At 34.2% G+C, this 7824-nt stretch overlaps 1 pseudogene; it reads left to right on the top strand.

Annotated features, from left to right (window-relative positions):
• The first annotated feature begins 1920 nt into the window (after nucleotides 1–1920).
• On the top strand, nucleotides 1921–2720 carry LOC134240008 (uncharacterized; annotated as a pseudogene).
• The last annotated feature ends 5104 nt before the right edge of the window (nucleotides 2721–7824 follow it).

The raw sequence follows: 7824 nt of genomic DNA, 5'->3' as shown, positions 1-7824 counted from the left end.
CAACCCTCGTACATGTGGTTCAGGAAAAGCTGTGATCAAGTGTGCAAAGGCCCGTATAACGAGGTGGTACTTTTTTTCCGAGTTTAGTTCAACAGCAACTCTTTATTTAGAACACCCCCCACCCCTCCCCACACACACACACACATACACATCCTCACTTCTGGCATGTCCAAGGTTTCTCTTTTGAAAAATTTAACCAAACATAGGAACTCTCCACCATCACACACATACGCACTCGTGAAACAGAAATTTTGAGATCGGAACATCAGAACAATTAAGATATTTTTTTAAGAGGGTCAGGGTTTTTTTTAAGACAGCCCCCCATCGACCTTTAAACCATTTCTACTAGCCTGGTTAGTTGCAAATCTAGCTGTTGTCTCCAAAAAATATTTTTACAAACCGGTCTATCAATATATATTTTTTTTTCGGAGAGCTACAGTACAGTTTTCAGCTACGCACCGGGTACATTTGATATACATGTATTATGTAAGGTCTACGTTAAAAACTATGTATTAGGTGTAAAAACAGAAATGAACCTTTTTCAAGTACGATAACTTTTTTTCAACGATAAATCACGAAAGCTTTATAAAAAAAGTTATTTAAGCATAACTGTGTTATACATGTATATAGTTTGACCCGCAGGTTTTTGACGTTTAAAATTATTTTTTATTATAAATAAAAAAATTATTATACCAACCCACCTAATTAACTGAAAATATATTATGTGCGCATAAATTTTTCGTGGATTGAATTTAATTTTTGTAAATTTATTTTTTTAAGGGTCTTGTCGTTGTCGAATGTATTCTTAATTGTCTGTTTTTAAACCATTTTCTGCAAAAAGTGAAAGACGAAAAAGGTTTTATACCTTTGTGACGTCATAGTAACGTTACGTCATAGATCAACGTAATAAGAAAACTGTCACGGCACTGTACGTAATTTGAACTACAAATCTGCACGGCAGCGAAAACTCATAACGGAGTGGAAGATAGTGTTCGAAATACCAAATTTAAACTGGTCTCTTTCATCTATGGCCTGCTCTTTGAAAGACTTGAAAAATATCCCTATATTCAAAAGATAAAAACGCATAGCATGATTACGTTAAAAACTGCAGTTAAATTCACTGAAAAAGGCAAATATTTGAAATAACAAAAAGTAAAATTATTCGTTTGTTCGTTGTTGCGTAAAATTTAATTCACAAATATTGTCTATTTCACTTAATTTAAATTCCTATTTTTAATACAAAAATGTATCTTACATAGATAAGAATTCCCCTAGCCGCTCTTATTTAGCAATCCATTTTTAATTAGGCAGATGAAGGTTTTCTTCAAAGAAATAAAAAAAAAATCATGTTTCTTTTACATTATTATGTACAATAAGTTTAACATTGCTAAATATTTTCTTATTCCTTGAAATTGCTTTTCATCCAAGATCTTCTGGGCTTTTTATAGTAATTTGTTGTTAATCTCTTTTCCTAATTTACAATTTTCTGTAAATTTTCTACTTTATAACAGTTCCATCTGAAATTTCTTTTAGGAAAATACCAGTGATTCACGCTGTGGACAGAGCGCAAACACCACTCACCTGCGACCTGTGTCACAGAACTAAATTACAGAGTCATCGTTAAAGCCTGTGAAGTGAAACATCTCTCTGATTCATCAGAAAGACACATTGTTGTACCGTACAAATACACAGCGCTTACTCTTACCTTTCTAAGATGTCAAAACCACAGCCAGAAACATTCTGAACTTCACTGTGAGAAATGTGACATTCCTGTCTGCTATATCTGTCTTTCCTCTGAATGTGACATTCCTGTCTGGTATATCTGTCTTTCCACTGTATGTGACATTCCTGTCTGAAATATCTGTCTTTCCTCTGGTACTACATGGGCATTCATTATGAGATATTTTGCAAAGACCAAACATGTCAGAGAATGTCAGTACTATGGAGACTGTGAATAACGCGATATACAGTATCACCTGTCCTAGTGATGAAGAAATCTGGGCATGTGGAGATGATATTATTATGAAACTCTATAACCTCAAGGGCAAACTACTGAAATCAACCCAAACAATGTCAGGAATCTGGCCAGGATACATTGCAGTGACAAGGAATGGAGAACTAGTTTATACTGACCTTCGTGCAATAACTGTCAACATAGTGAAGAATAAAAGGACACATGAATTGGAGATGCATAAAAAAGGAATAGAAACCTTACAATGTTTTCAGTAACTCCTCTGGTGATCTCCCGGTTTCCATGAAAAGTCATGATAATAAACAATCAAAAATTGTACTCTGGTTTCAAAGAAAAATAAACAATTGAGTTTGACGGTGATGGTAAACCTCTGTATTCGTCTGATTCCACTAAATACAGCAGTGAGAACAGGAACCTTGATATTTGAGTGGCAGACTTCGGAGCTCGTGCAGTAGTGGTGGTAAATCAAGAAGGCGAACTCCGATTTACGGTAGATACACCGGTCATCCTTTAATTTTCAAAAAAATCATTCAACCCAGTTGGCATCACAAAAGATAGCAAAAGTCAGATCCTGACATCAGACCATGAAAGAAACTGTATCCACATCCTCGACCACAAAGGACAATTCCTACGTTATATTGACAACTGTGATCTACAGAACCCATGGGGTTTGTGTATTGACACCCATGACAACCTCTTTGTAGTTGAGTGGCAAAGTTGTAAAGTGAAGACAATTGAATATATGTAAATGGTCCGGTGTGTTTTATTAGAATGTAATTTTAACCAGTAACCAGCGAAGCAAGAATATATATATGACTGATTCTACACTGTTATTCTTTGAGATACATTTATTTTTGTGTGTGAAATAAATATTCAATCATTACATTAACAAACTTTTAATGAATGTGAAAATAATAATCAATAAACTATTTAGAAGTTTTTTATTGCTATCTTATATAATATCCACCAAATCAAAAATCCATTTTGACTTTCATTATTACTTTAATCAATAATTCTCTAAAGATAAAAAAATAAACCTTCAATTATTATCTCTTCGCATGGAGTTGGAGGGAATATAGCTATGCGCTTTTGTTAGCGAGTTAGTTTTTCTGGCATGTTAGTTTGTCTCTGTGTGGAACGGAAGTGACGTAATTTACATCGGGATAGAATGTTGTTTTGATTTACAGTACCGACCGGACACAACCTAACAGCAAGCGAACCCAGAGCGGACCCCGGGTTCGCTCTCTGGGTCCGCTCCGGGTTCGCTCGGGGTCCGCTAGGCTGATTTTTTTTAAGAAAATGTCCGGTAAGTATTTATTACGAACTTTTAATTTGTAACTACTATAAATGAAATCTAAATGTACATGTATCAGATGTACTAAAGGTTTGAAAACAAGATGGCGCTAGTGACAAGAGGGTAGTTACGAGTCGGGAGAGTGAAAAGGAATGAAGTTGCATTTCTGTGTGATTATGTGAGTGTAAATTTATAACCAGGCTATATTTATATAAGACTATGAGTTAGAACCCTCTTTAAGCCAAAAAGTTGACTATTTAGTGTGGTTTCTGTGTTTTTTATAAATCCTTTGTGTAGTCAGATGTATATGAGAACTATATGAGAACTACTCATGTCAACAAATCAATCCAAATCAGTGAAAACTAAAGTTGTGGGTAAAAAACGTAAACATACAAGTAACAGTCCTACAGAAAGTTTAAGGAAAACATCTCGAAGAAGATTTAGGTCGTCGTCTTTACCTGACCTAAAGGATCTCTGTGATCAATCTGATTTAAATACTGATCTTGAAAAAATGGACGAAAAAATGAATGGGTCAACCTTTAACACTTCGGTGGACGACCAATCTACTCAGTCCACTCAAAATACTACAAATGGTGCATCTATTTTGTCGGGTTCTTCGCAAGGTGAGCAAATCAGTTCTAATGAAGGACAACCACCATTCATTCAAACTAAGGGTCAAACATTTAGTCTCCCTGAACTCATATTAAGCTCCATGAAAAGCCAAAGTTTTATGACTCAGCTAGTACCAGTAATTGCTGAGGTAATAAAACCATCTATTGAACAAGCTGTACAAGAAGTCTTCAGTTCCTTAATTGACATCATCAAAAAACAAACCGAAACAATATCTAAACAAAACAAAGAGATTGAAGATCTATCATCAAGAATTAAAGGTTATGAGAAACATAATTCTGAATTGCAGTGTCAAATATGGAACCTAGAAGACACGGTTGATGATCTGGAACAATATGGTAGGAGAAATTCACTGAGATTTCACAACTGTCCTGTACCAGGAGAAGGTTCGGATACGGATAACACCGTCATCGATATCTGCAAACAATATCTCAAGATCGAACTCAAAGATGATGACATTTTCAGATCTCATCCAATAGGGAAACCAAATAAAGATGGCAACATCCAAATTATCTGCCGTTTCAAGAACTGGAAGGTAAAAAACAAAATATATACGGCCAAACGAAATCTTAAGAAATCCGGAATCTTCATCACAGAAGACCTGACTAAATATCGACAGGGTATAGTTAAGGAACTCGCTAGTGCTAAGAGAGCTGAAAGAGTTCACTCCTTCTGGACCAGTGATGGCAGAATCTTCACGAGGCTGTATGAAAAAGGTCAAAAACACATAATCCGATCTATCAAGGATGTGCACGATCTTGCCCCACCGCAGTGGGAATCATCCGACCCAGAAGCTGTACCACCCGACAACCAGACTGAGTATTAGTGAATTCACTGTGTATCTGTTAGTACATGTTCAAAATAATTGATTTTATTGCAGACTCAGAAGCTGTACCACCCGACAACCAGACTGAGTATTAGTGAATTCACTGTGTATCTGTTAGTACATGTTCAAAATAATTGATTTCATTACAGACTCAGTATAAATATTAAATCATAAAATACACTCAATAAATAAATCCTTATCTCTCCTTTCGTCACTCATTAGATTATGACCGCTGTTTTTTGCAGAGTCGTGTATATAGTTTTCACGCTGTTTTTATTTAGCAGCTATGCCCATATGCATTTTGTTTTTTTCCGTGACACACACCTGTCACTTTTGTACTCCTTGTTAACAGTTTTCATTACCAACTTGTTTCCTTTATTTTTGTATATACACTTTCGTTTGTTGTTTTTGTTTTCTTATCATTTTTACTTCTTACATAGTGGTCACAGTTTATCCTACATGCATTCAGAAGATTTTGATATTTGTCATTATTTGCGGCTCCGATATTCAACGTTCATCTTTTGTTCAGAATTTTTAGCCAATGGCAGGTAACACAGTGTCACAATATCGTGCCGCAATAGGAATCTATTATTCAAAAACTAGATGCATAGTTAAATCAATGTTATTTTGTATATTTGATTTTAGAAAAGTATTTTCGTACCTGTTACAATTGTATAATTGTTACCTACACAGGTCCAAATGTATAGCAAACCAGATTATGAAAAGCTCTATCCATGTATTTTTTTTGCCTGCAAATTATACATTTTCTATTATTATTGTCCGGCGACATTGAAACTAATCCTGGTCCGATTGGTGCTTCTATTCATAGCTTAGATATTTTTCATCTTAACATTAGGAGTATTAGAAACAAAATAGAAAGTCTAACTACTTATGTAACTGACTTTGATATCTTATGCTTTACAGAAACGCATTTGGACTCTAGTATAAGTAATAGCGAACTTTCAATTGAGGGATTTAATACAATACTTAGAAAAGATAGGAATTCGCATGGAGGGGGAATTCTTGTTTATATATCAGAATCTCTTCGAGCCATTAGACGTGATGACCTTGAACCTATTTCAATAGAATGTATCTGGTTAGAAGTGTGTGTACCTACCTGTAATTTTCTTCTGTGCTGTGTATATCGTCCACCAAACAGTAGCAAATCCTTTTGGGATAATCTTATATGGTCTATTGAAAAAGCTTCTGATATTTCCAGTAAATTAATTTTAGTTGGAGACCTTAATGTAGATTTTTTTAACATTCCTCGAACACATATCATAAACGAAATTCTGTTAAAATACAACCTCACTAACACTATCCATGAAGCCACTCGTATTACGGGCTCGTCGAACACACTTATTGACCCAATTTTAGTCAACCCAGATATGTCAGTTCTTCACTCAGGCGTGTTAAATACAGAAAGTACAATAAGCGATCACAAAGCGACATACATTTTCCTCAAATCTACTGTTAATTTAAACCAATCTTACGAACGCAAAGTGTGGGTATATAAAAATGCAGACGTGGACAAACTAAATTCACTCATTAAAAATACCGATTGGGTGAATCTCATTTGTAATGCAAAAAATGTTGATCAAGCAACGGAAAACTTCTCTTTGACATTTATGAATATAGTTAGACAAAGTATACCAGAACAATCTGTTATTATACGGCCTAAAGATAAACCATGGTTTGATTCTGCATTGCGCAAAACTCTTCGAACAAAAAATAGACTTAAACGAAAAGCCCAAAAAAGCAAAAAAGAATCTGACTGGACAAATTTTAAACAAGTGAGGAATAAGTTTAATAATATGAAAAAACATGCAATTGAAAATTACAACAATAATCTAGAATTACACCTTACGGATGCTAGCAAAAACAATTCGAAATTATACTGGAAAATACTGAAGGATGTTTTTAAAACCAAAAATGCCTCTGACATTCCACCATTACAATATATAACTGATAGTGGTCGTACAGATATTGCTTATTCAAACGAAGAGAAAATAGATGCACTTAATAACTATTTTACATCTGTATCATGTGTTGATGATAGTGGGTTAGAATTACCTGAGGCATATAGTGTTTGTAACAGTGAAATTAGTAGTGTATGTATTACTGAGGAAGAAATAATTGATATTGTAACTATACTTCCTACAAACAAAGCTATTGGTCATGATAATATTAGTCATAAGATGTTAAAATCAGCAAAGTTTACTATTGCTAAACCTCTTTGTTTATTGTTTAATAGATCTCTAAATGAATGTATTTTTCCCTCTGCATGGAAATTAGCAAATGTACTTCCTCTCTTTAAAAAAGAGGATCCTTCTGTGATGTCTAACTACAGACCAGTGTCATTGTTGAGTTGTGTTGGTAAAATCATGGAAAGAGTTGTGTTTAAATATATTTATAATTATTTTCATGACAATAATCTTTTTTATAAATACCAGGCTGGTTTTTTACCTGGGCATTCAACAGTATACCAGCTGATAGAAACATATGATAATATTGTTAAAGCTATTGATGATGGAAAATTTTGCTGCATGATTTTTTGTGATCTGTCAAAAGCTTTTGATCGTGTTTGGCACAAAGGTCTTTTATTTAAGCTTAAGACATATGGGATTACTGGTAGTTTGTATAAATGGCTTGAAAATTATCTGAATTGTCGGTACCAAAGGGTGATGCATCGTAACTTATTATCAACACCTAAACCCTTATATGCTGGTGTTCCCCAGGGCTCAGTTTTAGGACCACTTTTGTTCTTAATATATGTTAATGATGTTGCTGATAATATGGTTACTTTTTGTAGATTATTTGCTGATGATAATTCTTTGCAGCATTCGTCTCATAATATGAAAAGAATTGAAAAAGACTTAAACAAAGATTTAAATGCTCTGGAAATATGGTCTAAAAAATGGCTATTGAAATTTAATCCCTCTAAAACTAAAGTAATAATGTTTAGCACAAAGAAAAAAAATAGAATGTCCTAAGCTTCTTTTTCAACAATGTGAATTAGACATCATTACTGAACTACAAACACCTCGGAGTATTATTTTCACACGATGCCAGTTTGTCACCACATATTGATAATATATTGTC

This window comes from Saccostrea cucullata, unplaced genomic scaffold, assembly GCF_032062105.1.
Source record: "Saccostrea cucullata isolate Sc308-1 unplaced genomic scaffold, CSIRO_AGI_Scuc_v1 ctg2220, whole genome shotgun sequence".
Lineage (NCBI taxonomy): Eukaryota > Metazoa > Mollusca > Bivalvia > Ostreida > Ostreidae > Saccostrea > Saccostrea cuccullata.
Note: the sequence above shows the minus strand (reverse complement) of the source record. Positions and strands in the feature narration are given on the sequence as shown.